The sequence below is a fragment of the Medicago sativa genome, chromosome 7, assembly GCF_051527215.1.
Source record: "Medicago sativa cultivar Bolivia chromosome 7, Bolivia_mono, whole genome shotgun sequence".
NCBI lineage: Eukaryota > Viridiplantae > Streptophyta > Magnoliopsida > Fabales > Fabaceae > Medicago > Medicago sativa.
This window is the reverse complement of record NC_140755.1, coordinates 35,272,915-35,292,576: the sequence shown is the minus strand read 5'-3', so window position 1 is coordinate 35,292,576 and position 19,662 is coordinate 35,272,915. Positions and strand designations below refer to the sequence as shown.

Sequence of the window (19,662 nt, the reverse complement as noted above, 5' to 3'; positions counted from 1 at the left end):
AAACATTATACAACCTTAATCCCACTTTAATTTTCGGAGAAAAACAAGTTTTCGGAAAAATCCATGTTTGGACCGTTTTTCCAAAGTTAAGTGAAAATCCACAAAATCAAGTCCAATTCGATTTAAACCATGTCCAGTAGGATTAAGTGAATAAACAGAGGTTTAACAAGTTAAAAGAAACATTTTAGAAGTCTCGGATTGGCCCCCAAGTGCACGAAGCGAAGAAATAAAAATGGCTGAACTGGAAGCTGCACGCTTAAGCCTCCTCTGCAAGCTTAAGCGTCCAAGTTCCAGTAGCTTCTGGACTTAGCACGCTTGGAGCACGCTTAAGCGTCCTAACTCCAGAAGCTGCTCGCTTAGAGCACGCTGCAGCACGCTTAAGCGTGCTGTCTCAGTTTCTGTCAAAATTGTTACGGGTTCCAATCCCTTCCACCCCAAAATCCCCATTTTGATCCGTCCAAACCCCAAAACTTAATCCCAAAGATGTTTACATGTCATATATACTTCAAAACACTCAAACATACACAAGTTTTGAGATTACCACATCAATTCATCAAAATTCACCATTTCACCAACACCCCTCAACTTTCAACAACAACAAATTTCATCATCAATTCACCAAATTCATGATACCCAATGCATCAATTCAACAACAACACATCTAACAATAACAACAAAACATTGGAACATGAATTCATCATCAATCTAACAACCACAACATTATTCATCATCAATTTCATACCAAAAACATATCATGTTCATATCTACCCATTTTGACATACAAATTCAACAACAACAACACAATTAACTTTCAATTCATGTACATAATCATGTCAACAAAATTAAGCACGAAATTCTACAACCAAAATCAAACTAAGCACTTAACCACAATTATGCAAAGAATTAGGGTAGACTTAAACTAAAGGATTATGATTAAAGCCTAACCCCCTTACCTTAATTCTTCAAAATCAACACTAGGGCTTCACTTTAGCTCCAATCCTTGAAGCTTGACCTCCCTCTAGCTCTCTCTCTAGCTTCCTCTTCAAACTCTTATCTTCTCTCTATCTCTATCCCTTTTCAATTGCAAATGTTGGTGAAAAACCCTATTTCTCTACTAACAAGAGTTTATATAGGTTCACCTAATTGGGCTTAACTCACAATGCCTTAATGGGCCTAACCCATTTCTATTCTAACCCAAAAAGTTATTACTCACTTAACGGTAAAATGTAATACTAACGGTCACTTACCGGTAACAAAACAAATTACTACACTCTCCGGTAACTTAGTAAAATAACAACCCTCATTAAATACTAAAAACATTCCTCAACAAATTTACTAAATTACCCCTACTCACAAAATGACCAAAATACCCCTAAGTCCAAAATGACTAAAATACCCTTCTAACACCGAATTCTACAAATCCCAACCAAAAATACACACAGAGGCAATTAGTCACATATGAGCACACATAACACACATAATTAAATAATAAAATAAATCTAGCGAAAAATCGGGCTATTACAACTCTCCCCCACTAAAAAGAATTTTCGCCCTCGAAAATTACCTGAAGGAAACAACTCTGGATACGCAACCCTCATCCTACTCTCCGATTCCCAAGTGGCATTCTCACCAGTCGGTCCAACCCAAATCACTTTAACCAAAACGATCTCCTTGCCACGCAAACGCTTCACCTCTCGATCTTCAATCCTAACTGGCCAAGTCTCAACGGTCAAATTATCTCTTGCTTCCAAATCATCCACTAATCACATGAGACGCATCATACACGTACTTCCGCAACCGAGACACATGAAACACATCATGAAGATTCGACAAAGACGGTGGTAACGCAATCCGATACGCTACAACCCCAATCTTCTCAACAATCTCGAACGGTCCAACAAAACGAGGAGTTAACTTCCGACACTTCAAAGCACGACCAACACCATTTACATGATTCACTCTCAAAAACACATGATCACCCACCTGAAATTCAATGTCCTTCCTCCTCTTATCATGATAACTCTTCTGCCTACTCTGAGACGCTCTCATCTTCTCTTGAATCATCTTAACCTTTTCCGTAGTCTCTTACAAAACTTCCGGTCCTAACAAATCACTTTCACCTGACTCATACCAACATAACAGCGTTCTACACCTCCGGCCATACAAAGCCTCAAATGGTGCCATTCCGATGCTAGAATGAAAACTGTTGTTGTAAGTAAACTCAATCAACGGTAGACATTCAACCCAACTGACACCTTGCTCCAAAACACAAGCTCCCAACAAATCTTCCAAACTCTGAATAGTCCTCTCCGTATGACCATCAATCTGGGGATGATAAGCAGAACTCAACCTCAACTTAGTTCCCAAAGCAACTTGCAAACTCTCCCAAAACTTAGAAGTAAACCTCGGATCCCGATCCGACACAATACTAGAAGAAATACCATGTAATCTAACAATCTGCTCAATGTAGATCTCCGCCAACTTCGCCACAGACATACCGGTCTTAATAGAAACAAAATGTGCCGACTTCCTCAACCGATCAACAATCACCCAAATCGAGTCAAAACCCTTAACAGTCTTCGGCAAAGCTCCAACAAAATCCATAGAGATACTATCCCACTTCCACTCTGGCACAAATAACGGTTGCATCAAACCCGACGGCTTCTGATGTTCAATCTTAGACTTCTGACAAACCAAACAAGCATATACAAATTCCGCGATCTCTTTCTTCATTCCAGGCCACCCAAACCGTCTCTTCAAATCCTGATACATCTTAGTCGCTCCTGGGTGAATACTCAAACTACTTCTGTGACCTTCTTCCAAAATCCGTCTCTTAAGCTCAAGAACATTCGGTACACAAACACGATCACGAAACATCAAAACACCGTTCTCATCCAACCTGAAGTCTCCACCCTTACCTTGGTTAACCAACACCACACGATCTACAAGTTCCAAATCTTCCTTCTGTCCATTCTTAATCTCTTCCACAATATTACTCGTCAGCTTCAACATTTCCAATCTCACACCATCCGGTGTCAATTCACTAACCAAACTCAAATCTCGGAACTGCTCAATCAACTCCAACTCCTTAACCATTAAAGCAGACATATGCAACGACTTCCTACTCAAAGCATCAGCAACAACATTCGCCTTTCTGGGATGATAATTCAACTGAAAGTTGAAATCCTTAAGATACTTCAACCATCTTCTCTGCCTCATATTCAACTCCTTCTGGTCAAACAAATACTTCAAACTCTTGTGATCACTGAACACTTCAAACTTAAAACCATACAAATAATGCCTCCAAATCTTCAACACATACACAATGGCCGCTAATTCCAAGTCATGAGTCGGATATTCTTCTCATGCACTTTCTCTTTTCTTTTTTTTCAAGTCTTTTCTCCCCACACAAACTTATACTACTTTTACTCTGAAGACTTTTAAGGGTTCAATTTACCATTAAGGTTAGAACGTGTTCCTTAAAATACTTACTCATACACTTGCTCAAAGGTTGCAACTATGTGTGAGAATAACCATCTTCGTGAAGTGCGGCGCTTCATCATGAAGCCGTTGGAGAACATATGTACAGTGTCTGATGCACTGAGGCATGCTTAGGTGGGGTGGTGAGCACCAGAGTTAGGGTGATCGCCTAAGCGGCGTGCGTTGATCCGATGAGCTACTTGTCCACCTATCAGAGTTGGATTGGTTTTCTAACCGGTCCAGAAAATCTAATATGAACAACGATTAAACAAAAGAAAGTGCACATTGCCAGGGGCAAAGTTTATCGGTGTAATATACAAGACTATATAATATTATTTAGGCTTAATTGCATGTTTGGTCCCTTATGTTTATTTTAGTTTTCAAGTTGGTCCCTTACGTTTTGAAAGTTTCAAGTTGGTCCCTTACGTTTTAAAAGTTTTCAAGTTGGTCCCTTACGTTTTGAAAGTTTCAAGTTGGTCCCTTATGTTTATTTTAGTTTTCAAGTTGGTCCCTTATGTTTATTTTAGTTTTCAAGTCGGTCCAAAACATAAGGGACCAACTTGAAAACTAAAATAAACATAAGGGACCAACTTGAAAACTAAAATAAACATAAGGGGCCAACTTGAAAACTAAAATAAACATAAGGGACTAACTTGAAACTTTCAAAACGTAAGGGACCAACTTGAAAACTAAAATAAACGTATGGGACCAACTTGAAACTTTCAAAACATAAGGGACCAACTTGAAAACTAAAATAAACATAAGGGACCAAACATGCAATTAAGCCTATTATTTATTCGAAGGGTTGAATGCTAATACACATACATTAATTACTTTTTGCCACGTTCCTCTTCATTACTGAACAAATTGTGTAGCCTCTTGAACCTTATTTATGTATGACAACACCAATATTGTTATATTGTACATTATACTATGTACAACTATTTGGGAGTTAATCTGACAGGGCAAATAGAGAAAGCAATACAACGAGTAACTTTTGCCAACATAAACCTCTTACTCCACCCACGAGCTAATTTGTTGGAGACTTAGCTTCTTACTCCGTCGATCATTACAATGGATTATAATGACATTTTTTTATTGTTTCCATCAGTTACGGACAATGTCAATCAATTTGTAACAGAATATGGGAAGTCAATATTAACGGAAAAAAATGGAATAAATATGTAACGGAAAATGGAGGCCATAAGAGTGGGAGGGAAAATTGGGATGAGGTGGCAAAAAATGAAGGGAAAAATTATAATGACATGGCAAAAGATGGGGATTATTGTTACATTACTATCTTCTCATTACATGTTACATATAATAGAAAGATAATTGTGGCGTTGTTGCTATTGATTATGATTTGGATTTTGCTAATTATGTTGATGATGTTGGATTTGTCTCTTAAGCTTGTATCTACCACAAATTTATTTGATGCAAATCTTTTTTTAATAACAACAAAAAGCATTTTAAAAATTGTTTGACGGGCAGAACCTCAGACTCATCAGTTTGCCACTAAGTGGGATGTGATTTTTGACTCAGTCACCTAAATTGAATCGGCTCATCTCGTTCCATTTTTGTGCGAGCTTAAGCGGTGTTGGCCTAAAGGGGTAGACCAGCCTGCTTTTCTATCCCTAATTATGGAGACTTATACATATACAGTCAATGATAGCATATCCATTTCAGACTTTTGCACTTTCTTATTTGTTACATTAAATGGATGAATACGAAGCAAAGTGAAATATCTCAATCAATGCCACTACCAAGATAATCTAATAAAAAAAATTCCAACACCCTTCTATAAGCAAACATTTAAATGGTTGAAATAGAAAATACTTAAAATTGTAATTTATTCAGGTACTTTTTCTAGGAGAATTTATTTAGCTACTTAGTGACATGTTGTTACATTAGACATTATTTTAGAAAGCATACATGGAAGAACACATCTACCTATACATATGTAATCCAACATGAAAGAAAAACTAATCAATACACGTAGGAAATAGTCTTGACTTGATTGATTTATTTGCTTGTATCTTTCTTTATTGATATGCATTTGTCATTTTTATGCTCAAATCTTTTTTTCAAGTTTAACTCCAGTGGAAGACAATGGAACATATCTACGATACTCAGCTAAAGCCCACAATGGGAAAATATCTCTATACATTGTGTAATGCAACATACAATTTTTGAAGATTACTCCTGTGATTCCCTACAATAAATAAGACAAAATTAAAATTAATAATAGGTCTTTTTTTTGTCAAAAAAAAAAAATTGAGTTTTGATTTCATGGTAAGTGCATGCATGCATATGCATTTTAATTATATTTTTCTTGGTCCCCATTTGAGTGTCTTGACAAAGTTAAGATGGTAAATTAATCACTACACAAGTGGCTAAAGATATCACCTACCCACAATGTTTTGTTTTTTTATTTGATTATACAAGGCTACTGGCTTGTTTTTCAAGACACAATTCATTCTTTCCTATATAATCAATTTCGGTATTGTGAGCTAAGCATAAATAGGAGCCTCATTATTTAATATGTAAGTATTAATTAACATGAACCTGTTGGGGCCAATCACCCTCTTCCAATTGGGAATTGATGAGAAATTTTGCAGCACGATGAAGAGGAGTAAGGTCTCTCTCTGCCTATATACAAGAATTAGAAAGAAGAGAAAAACACCAATGTTAAGATTCATTTGCATTTATGGTAATAATTGTGGTCTTCCTAATTTGAGTGAGAAACAGTTGTGTGCAGAGGATATTTGGTTAAAAAAAATGAGAATGATAACTAGTGCTTCAAGGGCGATGTTTAAGCATCCAAAAGTAAATTTTGATGAAAAAATTATGTAATCATTACTTGTTTAAAAGTAACATCTTATATTCACAAGATAAAATTTCTATTTGTAGATTCTTTAACTAATGCCCTGATGCCACTGGTTAGCAAGACCCTAAAAAAAGTATTTTGACCTTTAATTCATGAAGAGCATACCTGGCCAGCATAAATTAAACTCATGAGACCCCATGCAGTTTGTACAACATTTGATTGTTGGCTTTCTTCAAGAGGTATATATTTCTGCATTATTGTTAGTAATTTAATAAGACATAATCACAATTTTCTACTCTAGTTGAAGTTGAAGAATGATTAGTAATACTAATAATAACTCAATATGAACCTTTTTTGGGCATGAAAGATAGCTCTCTCCCCAACCACCATCCTCTCTGTGTTGTGAGAAGAAATTGAACAGCTTTACGAATCGCAACAGAATTGGTGTAAGTCTTTCCAGCAGCTGCTAAACCACCAAGAGCAAAATAAGTACCATAAATGAAGCAAATTCCCCAACTTCCATACCATGAACCATCATCTTTTTGTGTATCTTCAATGAATCTAACTGCATTGTCAATGAAATTCTCTATCTCTTTCTTCCTATGATCTGGATATAGCTTATTGAACATAACTAAAGCTTGAATTGCTGGTCCAGTGCACTCAACATACTCATATTCAATTACAATTTCTGCGAAAAATTCGGTGGGATTCAGTACCTGCAAATAAATAACAAAGTTAATTAGTTTATATTAAATTTGAGTGTTTTGTGTGTTTAATGAGACTACACAAGACTATATTTATTAGTACAATCCTTACTTCTAACCATTCTTGAGCTCGTGCCGGCTCCCATGATGACATACCACCCTTTTTACCCTGCAAGAATGAAAGAAAAAAAGTAAATGGTCAAACTCATTTTCACGATTCACGCATTTTCGTTGACGAAGTAACATATTGAAAGATCAATAAGTAGTCAATATATCAATGAAAAATATAGGGCTAAAAATTGAATAGTAGAACTTTCCTGGAGCGACAACAAGAGATTGACTGAATCATATAGCCTCTCTGGTTCCATCTTTTCACCCACAATCTCTGGAGGCAACATTGATAAAAGTAGACAACACTGAAACACCAGAGAGTTTATATTTGTGGTGATTTAAAAGCATGTTTTTAACAAATTAAGTTGTGCATATCTAGCGTATATTGTTATTTACCTTCAGAGCATCTGCGGTGCCATCAAAAATTTGCCATCCATGGTCTTGATCAGAGAAAGTCCACGAGCCTTTAGAAATATGACGATGCATACTCTTAAAATCTCCTGAAGGGTTGTCCCTAACCTGTGAAATAAAAGTATCAATTTCATTGGATTTTAAAATTAGCACACATATTGTTCAAAGGCCTGATGATGAACACAACTAAGTAGATAATAGTAAATCAAATGTGCTATAACTAGAACAATATAATATTAGTACTAATTATAATTATTATTTACTGGCTCGGTAATTAGCTATTTAGTAATCATTAAATTTTTCTTAAAATTTGGATAAACATGATTCATTGGGAGTTTAATTTTCGTAAATTAAAGGAAGGAGAACGGTCATTATGTCATCAATATTAAGCATCTATACCTGAGATTTCTTAATGAAATCATGTCCTCTGGCAAGTGAAGGACTAATTTCTTCAATTAAGTTTGTGGCAAGCAAAGCTTGAACAGCGAACCCAGCATCCCATTCTTGGCTACCAAAACTCTACATTGTATGTATTGCGATTGAAAAAAAATTATTTATTGAATGTATCACATTAGTTACAATAGTAATAATAATTAATCCTATATTACATGTATAATCTAGGAGAATATAAATATTAAGTCAGATTGTAAAAAGGAGAGTCCCTTTGTGAAGCAATAACAGAATCTATTACTCACATATCCAAAAATTTGTCTTTCTTCCTATTCTAATCTTGAATATTCTAAGCTCTGCCAATTTTGTCTAAACATGCCAACATTGGAGCAACACATGGATAACATGGACACTGCAGTCGAGTTCTTGAAGCAAACAACTATTGGGCATTCTACTCAACATGCGAAAGTTGAAAACACTGAAGAAATAAACACATTACTCAAGACCTTCATGAAGGAGAAAGGTATTGGTTGGAAAAGGAAGGATTAATTGGGATCAACCATCAATCACACACAAACAATGGCGAACGGAAATGGTTCAAGAAAGTGGAATTGCCAATGTTGGAGGGCACTGATCCAAGTGGGTGGATTGCTCGAGAGGAGAAATACTTCAAAATTACACAGGTGTGTGCATTCGTGAGTAGGGAGGGATCAGTGCTACTCTGGTTCTGATTTTGGTGAAAAAGGAATATTCTTGCAGTTTTGGTTAAGTCCTCGGCTTTATCGAAAATAATCTTTTTGATTGGAATCTCATAATTTTTATTTTAGGGGAGGACAAAGATGGAGAGGTCGCAACGGAAATGATCTAGTTGGAATTTTGTTGGAAGGAGGAGCAATTTTGTTGGCGAGAAGAGGAATCTTCTTTCTTTATAGCATATGGATGATTGTGGATAGATCGAGTAAATATGATCATTTTGTACCCTTTAAACACCCTTATTCTACAAGATCTTTAGATGAGATATTTGCTTCGAAGGTAATGAAGTTCACTGGGATCCGGTCTCCATCATAATATAGATCTTACTTTCATGTGTAATTTTTGGCAAGAACTATTCATGTTGCAAGGAACATAACTACGCATGAGAACCTATCACCAGGAGTATGATGGTCAAACAAAGGTGTATAGAGATTTCATTCACTTGGAAAAATACATATATAATACCAATTTCAAGCATCAGTGGGCAATGCTCCTTTGAGGTATTATATGTGAGAGCCCTTCCTTCTGTTTCCAGGTTTATACTAAGTGAAGAGTTGATCGAAGAAGTGGCACGGGACCTTAAAGATAGAAGCGAAGCTTTGAAACAACTAAAGGCTCACTTGCTGCTTTCACAGGGACAGATGAAGAAATTTGTAAATAGACATAGGACACCATTCACACACGCACACGCACGCACGCACCTGCATGGTCATTCCATCTTCTGAAACCCACAAATAATCCGGGACTCTTGCTAGATGCTTCTTGAAAGCATCTCCATTTGGATCTTCCACCCAACAAGCAAGCATACATAAAGCCTGATAACTATATATATGTTAATAATGGAATATTTGAAATTATTTTATTTTTCAATGAAAAGCTAAATAATCAATATGTTTAATTCCTATGACGATTCTTACCTTTTCTACAGACCCCATGGTTATGTATCGACTATTCTCATCCTCGTAGTGGATATGCTTCATTGTTACTTGAAGGGCTTTTTCTCTTACCAATTTGTTGAAAGGCCAACGAGTGAGAAGTGGCTCACTGAATATGTATAAGCTATCCCAAATCAGATATTGTATCAAAGGACGGGGATAATAAAGATCTTCCTGTATAATACGGCATAAAATGGATCATTTACCCCTCCTATGTATGTTATCATTTAAAGACAACTATGACCTTCACCTTTGCACATAGGTGACGGGCTTTCGACCAATTAACTTTTTCATAAGATTCAGTATGAAGTTCTTCTCTCAACTGTAATATGAGTGGAGTTATTCGACCCACAAACCTCTTCCCATACAAGTAAGACATAGACATGTATGTCAATCGACAATAACACCACATTTTACCTACAATTAATTAATGTGAAAATGAGATAGAATAAACTATCAAGTCAATGTTTGTTCATTTCACACACACATAATATAAATTAACAAAACATAATCAACTAATTGAACCTGGATGCATTGGAAGAAATGAAGGAAGGATCCAAAACTCTGGGGGCATTGGATTGCATCCAGACCAATCAAATACACCAAGTATCTACAGATAAAGAAAACATTTGAAGGATATATAGTAGTAAATAGTTAGTGGATACAAAGTTGAATATTTTCTCTCGTTTCTCCGTGGATTTCATGTTTCATAACAATTTTATATCTGATAAAAACCTAAACCCTAAATGTAAAAAATTGTACCGAAAGCCAGGTTTTTCCCCATGAAGGTATATGTGTTACACCACCGTGATCACGAATCCAGTTTCTTGCTCTTGCACAAGCATTGTCTTGACCTCCATCAGGCCCTTCACCAAGAATTCGCATGCATATATAGTTAAGTGCAGTACAAAACATGGTGCTGTTACCCTCAATGTGTAGACCCCACCCTCCATCTTCATTCTTCAAAAGAAACCACCACATGAAGAACTTTATCTCAAATTTCATGGCTAATCAAGGAAAACAAGCATATATATTTGCATAACAAATGGGTGAATTTGTATGCTGAAATTGGATCATAAAGTAACTGTATATGTACCTGATGACAATATATGTAACGAAGAATCTCTTTGCGATACTCTTGTGGGAATACCAAATCAAGATGTCCCGTAATGTAAACACAAAAAACCTGAAATTTGTGTTTCATCCAGCTTGATCAAATAGTCAAAAGTAAGTAACAAGTGGTTCACCGTTGACACTTCCAAGTTACCAAAGAAGAAGAATGCACGGGACAACCAAGTTGTAAATTTATTTTTCTATAGTAGTGTTTAGTTTAAGAGAGGACTGCTAGGAATATTACTGTTAATTGTGTAATTAATCCTTACTTAGCATGTTACTTGTAATGCAAGTAAGGACATAAACTATCACTCCCTTGTGTTATTGTATGTGTGCGTGCGTGCGTGCCATTATGATATAAAAAATACATGATAATAACATACGTACCTTATATATACTTGAGACCGGAGAGAGTATTTTTTTCATACTCTTTTTTTATTTTTTAAAAATATAATGTTTTGGTAATTAGTTGTTAGATTAGTATTTTCTTTTTTTAACGGTCAAATAATTTAGCTCCTTTATCCCTTAGCTAAAAACAATTAACCTACTATCCCCTTTAATACTCTTTATTGTTTCTTTTGTCTTTTTTTTTCTTTTCTTTTTCATGGGTTAGGCCTACTCTTAGCTTATTAAAAACAAAGATAAGTATTCACCAAAGGAGGAGTGAAAAACATAGGACCAGCAATTTGAGCAGGCCAATGACCATCACTAGTTTGCAATGCTGCTAGGTGATGTGCGCCCCTTCTCAATGTCGTTGTAGCTTTCTCATATGTTATCTCTTCTCCATCTTCTATCTTCACACCAGCAATCGCTTGCTTAAATTTATTTTCTCTAAGAACCTACAATGCCAAGAAGCAAAAATGAAATATGTATAATAGTTAATGAAGTTGATAATGAAATTTCACTGTGCATATACTATATAACATCTAATGATGGATTGAGAGATCTAACAAAAGGGGGGCTATTTTTTAAAATAATAAATATTGTTGTCTCCATCCTTAATTTGTTAGTGTTTCTGTGCAAATGCATGATGGATGATAGATCCTACAAATGGAAGTTTGGAGGAAGGAGGCATTTTCTCAATCAAAGAAGTTCATTTTCAATCAAAGAAGATCATTTTTCTAAATATGCTTGAATCCATTCTATGTTTTTTTATAATCAAAGAAGATCATTTTTCTAAATATGCTTGAATCTATTAAATCACATTCTTAAAGGTGGGTTAAAATAAATATTAAGGGCCTGTTTGGTGCGCAGGATAAAGAGACAGAATATGATAAAACTATCTTATCCCATCTATATCCGTTGTTTGATGCACCAACAGATATGATAAATTTAACCCATTACTAATCTTATCCTATCTCTCCTTTGTAATTTTAATCCTTTGGTTTTTGATGGGTTAGCAACATGATAGCATATATTTATCAAGCGCTTTCTATTCCTCATCCTTCACCCTCCTTCGACTCCCACCAAATCACAAATCTGTTAACTCTATTCTCTGCTATAACATCGACTCCATTCTCTACATATATACCATGTGTGTGCTTCCATTCTTTATAACCATTTCAATTTTTTCCAACTCTTTGTTTTCGTAATCCATGTCAGTTCTTTGTTTTTCAATTGATGGGTTACTATTCAATTGTATACAATCCTTTTTTTTCCTTACTCAAAACTGTTTTGCCTAATCAATTTTTACTCAAATGTTTGTTTGCCGGCGCTCTGAATGTGGTGGTTTAGACGGTGGTGGAATGCTTCAGAATGCTTCTTGGAGTGGATGGGGGTGTGTACCTGCAGGCACTCCGACGCTCAAGTTAGTAGAGATCAGAGAGTGAAGGTTTAGAAGGAAGAGATAGGTTCTACCTTGTGGACTGCAGTGAGTCCCCTATTTATAGAGGTGGAGGGCTGCAGAGCCGTTGTAGTGGCACACCTAGCTCTGGCGGTTACGAAATCGTGGGAAGTGTAACCGCCAGAGAGTTTATTGCGGAAACGTGCAGAGAGACGTTGTGGCTCGTTTGAACCGATCTCGCTCGCTCGGTGCACCCCCCCTCGCGGAGAAGGGGTGTGTCGCAAGTAATGTTGCCAAACGTGGAGTTTGGGCTTTGGATTGTATTGGGCCTAAGTAAATGGGCCAAAGATCCTTTTGGCCGGTCCAGAACAGTAGCCCCCCAAGCCGTTGCTCTTGACTAAGAGTGATAACTTAAGTGCGGATGTTTTGATCGTTCGTGGTCGGTCATGGAAGGAGATTCGTTCTGATGTGCTCTCCTGTGCTAGAGTGGGATGAGTCTTTCTCGCCAGATATGAAGATGTCACCGAATTAGGGAACTGTTTGTAGGGATGGTTGAGAGTGTCATGAGGACTGGGCGCTCGCTATTCTCAGAATCTCCTTTGTACTCTAGTCGAGTAAGTTAGCCCACAAGATGAGTTATGTTCGGTTTTCGAGTGTTCGGCGGAGCAGGATCAGATAGAAAGATTCCCTCGCCAGGAAGTTTGGTCGAATGTCATTCCGTAATTAATGCCCACGTCTTGAGGGAAAAATCGAGGAGACATGACCTTTGGTTTCTGTATGACACGTATAAAGGCTATTGTAGTACTTGAGTACCTATAGTCTGTAGAGTGTTCTTGGTTTGTGTTTCCAAGGTGTCATCAGTACCGTTGATTTAATCCTAAGTTTAGAGAACTGCTACAAGTGATCAGAGTCGTTGGATGGATGATTGGATTTAATCAGGGCCGTAGACAGGCCATTTGAGTGGAGAGTCGTATGCGAAGGATGATACCGGATTGGGGCCTCATGACCTTTGGGAGGTTTGCGAAACGAGTATAAATAGTCCAAACTTTTGTTTGGAACTTCACTGTGTTCTCATTTCTCAGAAACTTAGAAGTTTTTCCAAGAATTCTTTCAAATGCAAAGCATTTCCAAACCTTCAACTTCTCGCTTTCAAGTCCAGTTCATCCATCGTAACAGGTAATGTTCAGATGATTCTTTTTTTCTTTCCCTGTTTTGATTTCTTTAGTTCCTGTTTAAGAAACAATAGAAATGCATGCTCTTAGGGTAGAAGTTACTCCGACTCGGTGGTTTCCGCCGTTTGTTACGGTGGCTTCCGCCTTGTGTGAGGAGTTCTTAGGATTTGATGTCTGCTTTCTGTATGTGTTAAAAAACATTGGCGACAGGCTTTAGTTTCATTCATAAGCTTTGGGCATGTCCGCTGAGAATCGGTTTCCTCGACGCGTATATTAGATCCGTCGTTTTCTTTTGTCTCTTAATCTTTAGCGGTGGTGTTTGATCCCTTCCTCACCGTGGTTGTCCTGATGGGTGAAGGAAGGGTGGATCTGAATGTTGGATTCACTTTTTCCTTTACTTTTTCGGGTCTTTTATGGCAAACAAGGGAGCTGTTGCGCCTGTCTTTTCTTGGTTGGGGGAAGATCCCCTGGAAACGGAGTCGACTTTTGCTGCTGATGGAGTGGGTGAGATTCCCTTTTGGACCATCGGTGAAGTGGAAGATTGGGAGTTGATTCTTTCGAGCACTTCTGATCAGGTGTGCTCGGAGTACGAAAACTATGTCTTTCCCATGTATGAAGTGGTTTTCAAAGACATGGGTTTCCGACTCCCTTTTTCCAACTTCCAGCGAGAGATGCTTCGTTGGACCAAGTTGTCCCCTTGGCAAATTCATCCCAACTCTTATGCCTTTATGAGGGCTTTCGAGTTGTTGTGTGATTACCTCCAGATTCCTGCTTCCAAGAATGTCTTTTTCTCCTTTTTTACTATGCAACGAGGCGCAGATTGGTTTCCTTTCGTCAGACCCATAAGATATTTGAGATATTTGCTGGGAAAGTTTGGAGTTTTAAAGAGCGCTTCTTCTTCGTAAGACCAAGGAGTGAGGCGGCTTTGGATACTCTTTTGGCAGCTGCGAAGGAAGGTTTTCAGGAACGCCGCCCTCTTTTTCATCTGTGTTGGTCCTAAAACCACTTGGCTATGAGCCGAGGGACTTCAGTCTAACCCTTGCTAGTCTCACTGAGGAGGAGATAGATGTGCGCCAACAACTTTGGGCGTTTTTTCAGTCTCTCCCTCAGAGGGTCGAAACTGACAAACGGGGGAACCCATTGATGAACGCGGAAGGAACACCGGTAACGGAGCCCTGCCTCATCAATACCCACGAGTTGTTGACGTCAGAGGACTTCGAGGGCTGTCTTAGTAGTTTTTACCTTCTTTTAACTTTTAATCAGCTTGTTTTTGTGCCTTGTTCTCCATGTCTAACAAGTTTTTCTTTCATTTCTATGTTTTGCAGGTAAAATGAAAGACTTGGGCGCCCTTGTGAATGCAGCGAGCAAGAAGATCTCCGCTAAGAAGTGTCGCAAGAATATCCAGTCCTTGGAGCACCTCATAGCTGGTTCTGGTCCTGGCTCTACCTCAAGTCCTGTGGTGGACTTGGAAGGCGAGGACCCCTCTGAAGAGCTGGAGTGTGAGCCTGCGAAGAAGCAGAAGATGGGAAGACCTTCCAAGGAGTAGACCACTTCGATCAGGGCAGTTCCTGTTCGTTCGAAAAGGGGGGACTTCCTTCAACTTCCCAAAGCATGGTCTGAGCCGGAGCTGTGCGGCCCTCAATCTACCCTTTTCTTAGACGATCCCGAGCTGAAGATTATCCGGGACTTGGGCCCAGCTGGCCGGAGTAAAGTGATATCTGACGGGGTTATTGCTACTGTGAAGGCTTTGGAGGTCGCCGTGGCCCTGAACAATGCTTCGCTAAAGGGTGAAATCTGGGTCGATGCATTGGCACAGGAGAGGGATGCTCTGACCGCTAAGGTCGCTGCTCTTGAGGAAGAGGCAAGGATCAAGAGGTCCGTTGCTGAAGAGCGTGACCGCCAATTTGCTGTTATGGAGAAGCAATTGGCTGAAGCTCAGACTGCCCTTGAGTAGGCGGCCGACTCTTCCCGGAGGCTGACCGAGGAGAAGGTGTCTTTGGAGGAAGCTCTGAAGAAGGCGGACCTTCCTGGAGAGGATGAGGCGGAAGACACGGCTGTCTTGAGGCGTGCTGGTCTTGTAGACAGGATTGGTGAGCTTGAAGGAAGCTTGCTGGACGCCGTCAAGCTTGGCTTTGATCGTGCAATGGCTCAGCTGAAGGTGGTGAATCCTGACGTCGACCTGATTGTCGAGGGAATTCACCATCTTAGTGATGTAAAAGATGGAGTGATCGAGCCTCCCCCAGACTTGGAGGAAGATGGAGAGCATGTTGATAACGCCCAGGCCAAGGAGGCCTTATAATTAATATCTTCTTCAACAACCATGCTTGTAATGACATTGTGCGCCCTTCGTAGTTTTAGCACCTTTGCAATATAATTAGTTTATTCTCAATTACACTTGTCTGAAAATGTATGATTTATTTTCAAGTATAATGTTTTGAATCTGAATGCTCGTTGTGTGAGGCTACTGTCTGAAGTATTTGTTGAGAGTGAATTGTCCGTCTTGCATGTTTTACAGAATGTAACATTTCGTATGCTCTTAGTGTCCAACTGTGTTTTGATGCTCGCTTTTTGGAAGACGAGGCTTGAAGTGGTGTAGGTCCGTTGAGATGGGATGGCCTGCCCCCCGGCAGTCATTATTTCGACGGAGTGAAATAATGACTGGAGAGTTTTGCATGCCCGCCAGCGACCTTGTTACTTTGATTCGTTGTTTTGAACCAAGTTTTGCCTTTCTCTTCCCAGGCATTAGTTGCTCTGTTTGGAATGTTTTACCCTTTGCGTTGTTTTGCAAGGAAGAGTTCGGGCGTGAAAGTTCTGACTGTTACGCGGAGTATTTGTCAGAAGTACTTCACATCCAAGAGATCGTTTATCTGAATGTGTGTCCAAAGTTGTGTTTTGGACGTAGAGCAACGGATGAACGAAGAAATCAATCTAGGTTCGATGCACTGAGGCGTGAATCACCCATCGCGAGCTGGGGTTCTACTTAACATGCCGAGCAGTGATGTCGCGGCAGTAAGCGTACATACTGAGGAGTAAGAAAATCTATTGTGTAGACTTCTCTTATCCTTTTATTTTTTGGATTCGGAGTGGCACGACTTTCCTCTTCCATTTAATTGTTCGAGAAGTTCGTTATGTTGCACTGAGTATGTACATTAGAGTAGTTTGGCGTCATTTGCCATCTAAGTGTAATACTTTTTGCGCTTTTCGGCATTCCAAGTTCTTAGAATTGTGCCTTTGTAGAGATCTTCCAGCCCGTAAGCCCCTGTTCTGGTTTTCATTCAGACTCTGTAAGGTCCCTCCCAGTTGGCGGCGAGTTTCCCTTCCTCAGAGTCCTTCTGGTTTCGCCGAAGGACAAGGTCGCCTACTTCGAATTCTCTCTTTACGACCTTTTTCCTGTGGCGAGCGGCTATTTTTTGTTTTAGCGCTGTTTCTCGCAAGGCCGCTAGATCTCTGATTTCGTCGACAAATTCGAGCTCTTCACGTAGATTCGCCGTGTTGGCTGGGAAGTCAGTGTTGACGTCAGTCCGCCATGTGAGTTCGGTTAGCTCAATGGGTATGACCGTCTCTGTCCCATACGTGAGTCGAAAGGGTGACTCGCCAGTAGTGGAGTGGAGAGTAGTTCTGTAGGCCCAAAGGACCGTATGCAACTCTTCATCCCACTTAGTTTTGGTTGTGTCTAGCCTCCTTTGTTTGATTCCGATCTTCCTTAAGTAGTCTTGGAATCTTTGGTCTGTGAATTGAGTTCCATTGTCGGATATCACTAGGGCTGGTACTCCGAACCTTGCTAAGATGTTCCTTTTGAAGAAACGAAGTACGTTTTTAGCAGTGATCTTTGCTAATGGTTCAGCCTCGATCCATTTTGTTTAGTAGTCGATGGCTACCACGAGATACTTAAGTTATCCAGTGGCTTTAGAGAATGGTTCCAAAAGGTCAATGCCCCACCATGCGAAGGGCCAAGGGGAAACCAGTGATGTTAGCTCAGTGGGGGTGCGAGGTGCATGTCCCTGTGTCACTAGCACTTGTCGCAAAGGTTTACGTAATCTTGGGCATCTTTCAACATGGTAGGCCAGTAGTACCCTGCTCGTAGGACCTTTTTTACGAGAGCTTTAGCGCCAAGGAGTTGTCTGCAGATGCCGTCGTCAACGTTCGCGAGGACTTCTTGGGTCTCGTTAGGTCCCAAACACTTGATAAATGGCGTGATGAGACCCCTTTTGTATAAGGTTCCCTCCACTATAGTGAATGAGCAGGCCCTTCGTTTTAGCCTTGTCTTCTCGTGTGGATTGGAAGGAAGTTCCACATTCTCTACGTAACGAGAAATGGGTCCCTTCCAATCCTCCAGTCCGGTGATTGAATTGACTTCGTGACCCTGAACGTTTTGTCTATGAACGCTCGGTTCATCGAGAACTTCTTGTATGACGGTTTTGTTTCCGCTGGCAGTCCGTGTGCTGGCGAGCTTTGAAAGAATGTCTGCCCTAGTGTTCTGTTCCCGGGGAACATGAGTTACCTCAACAGTTTCGAATTCTTTCATTTTCTCTAGTACCAGCTAGACGAACTGTTGGAGGTGCTCCTCTTTGACCTGGAATTCGCCTATGACCTGGGAAGCTACCAACTGTGAATCGGTAAAGATTTTTACCTTTTTGGCTCCCAGGTCTTGAGCGGTTCGCAAGCCAGCTAAGAAGGCTTCGTACTCTGCAGTGTTACTGGTAACAGGAAAAGATAAACCAAGAGAGATTTCAACAACGATACCTTTGTTGTTTTCTATGATTATCCCGATCCCGTTTCCCTTGGAATTGGATGACCCGTCCACGACGGCGATTCATTCTTCTGCGTTATCCTCGGTCGGGAAAGTCATTCGGCGAGGAAGTCAGCGAACACCTGCGCCTTTAGTGCCTTTATGGATTCGTAGTGTATGTCGAACTCGGATAGCTCGAGTGACCACTTCATCATCCGACCGGCCACGTCGGGGCGACCCAAGATTTGTCTGATGGGTTGGTCTATTCGGACTATTACCGTATGACCTAAAAAGCACTGCCACAATCTTCGGGCCGTCATGAGGAGGGAGAGAGCTACCTTTTTGACCCTTTGGTACCTCGTTTCAGGCCCTAGCAATGCCTTGTCGGTGAAGTAGACTGGTTTTTATCCCTCTGACATTTCTCTAATGAGGATGGCGCTTACTGCGTAAGAGGAAATAGAAAGGTATAGGTACAGTACTTCACCTTGGTCGGGTCGCGAGAGCACTGGTGGTGCAGAGAGGGTTTCTTTGAGATGTTTTAAGGCACTCTCGCACTCGTCTGTCCAATCAAACTTCGTTTCCTTTCGTAAGAGTTTGAAGAAAGGAAGAGCGTGTTGAGCGGACTTAGCCACGAATCTTGAGAGGGCAGTTAGCATCCCGTTGAGTGTTTGAATGCACTTCTTGAAGTGGGGTGTTGGAAGCTCAGTAAATGCTCGGCATTTATCTGGGTTAGCCTCAATTCCTCTTTCTGTTAGGTAGAAACCAAGGATTTACCCGCTTGAACTCCAAAGGTGCACTTTTCTGGGTTGAGCCGCATGTTGTACTTCCGAGTTTGTTCGAACACTCTCTTGAGATGAGCGGCATGATCCACCTCTTGTTGGGATTTTACAATCATGTCGTCCATGTAGACCTCGAGAATGTCGCCCAGAAGTGCCTTGTCATAGACTCTGTTCATCATACGTTGATAAGTAGCCCCCACATTTCCCAAACCAAAGGGCATTATGTTGTAGTAATAGTTCCTTGACTCGGTCATGAAGGCTGTTTTCATTTTATCTTCTTCGACCATGGGTATCTGGTTGTACCCAGAGTAGGCGTCGATGAAGGATAAAAGTTTATAGCTGGAGGAGTTATCTACGAGTTTGCCGATGTTAGGAAGAGGATATGCGTCTTTAGGACAGGCCTTATTAAGATCGGTATAGTCAACACACATACGCCATTTTCCATTAGATTTCTTGACAAGTGCAACATTGGAGA

At 39.8% G+C, this 19,662-nt stretch overlaps 1 pseudogene across 1 annotated transcript in view; it reads right to left on the bottom strand.

Annotated features, from left to right (window-relative positions):
• Window positions 1-5,313: 5,313 nt before the first annotated feature.
• The window catches only part of LOC146905907 (beta-amyrin synthase-like), a 38,977-nt pseudogene continuing 24,628 nt past the window's right edge, over window positions 5,314-19,662 (bottom strand). Inside the window, exons 3-16 of the transcript XR_015020628.1 lie at window positions 11,378-11,563; window positions 10,708-10,797; window positions 10,374-10,571; window positions 10,137-10,221; window positions 9,862-10,028; window positions 9,594-9,785; window positions 9,378-9,491; window positions 7,933-8,052; window positions 7,519-7,641; window positions 7,124-7,180; window positions 6,657-7,023; window positions 6,473-6,556; window positions 6,046-6,129; window positions 5,314-5,692 (exon numbers count right to left, since the gene is read on the bottom strand). The product of XR_015020628.1 is annotated as a beta-amyrin synthase-like (transcript). The remainder of the gene's footprint in view (window positions 5,693-6,045; window positions 6,130-6,472; window positions 6,557-6,656; window positions 7,024-7,123; window positions 7,181-7,518; window positions 7,642-7,932; window positions 8,053-9,377; window positions 9,492-9,593; window positions 9,786-9,861; window positions 10,029-10,136; window positions 10,222-10,373; window positions 10,572-10,707; window positions 10,798-11,377; window positions 11,564-19,662) is intronic.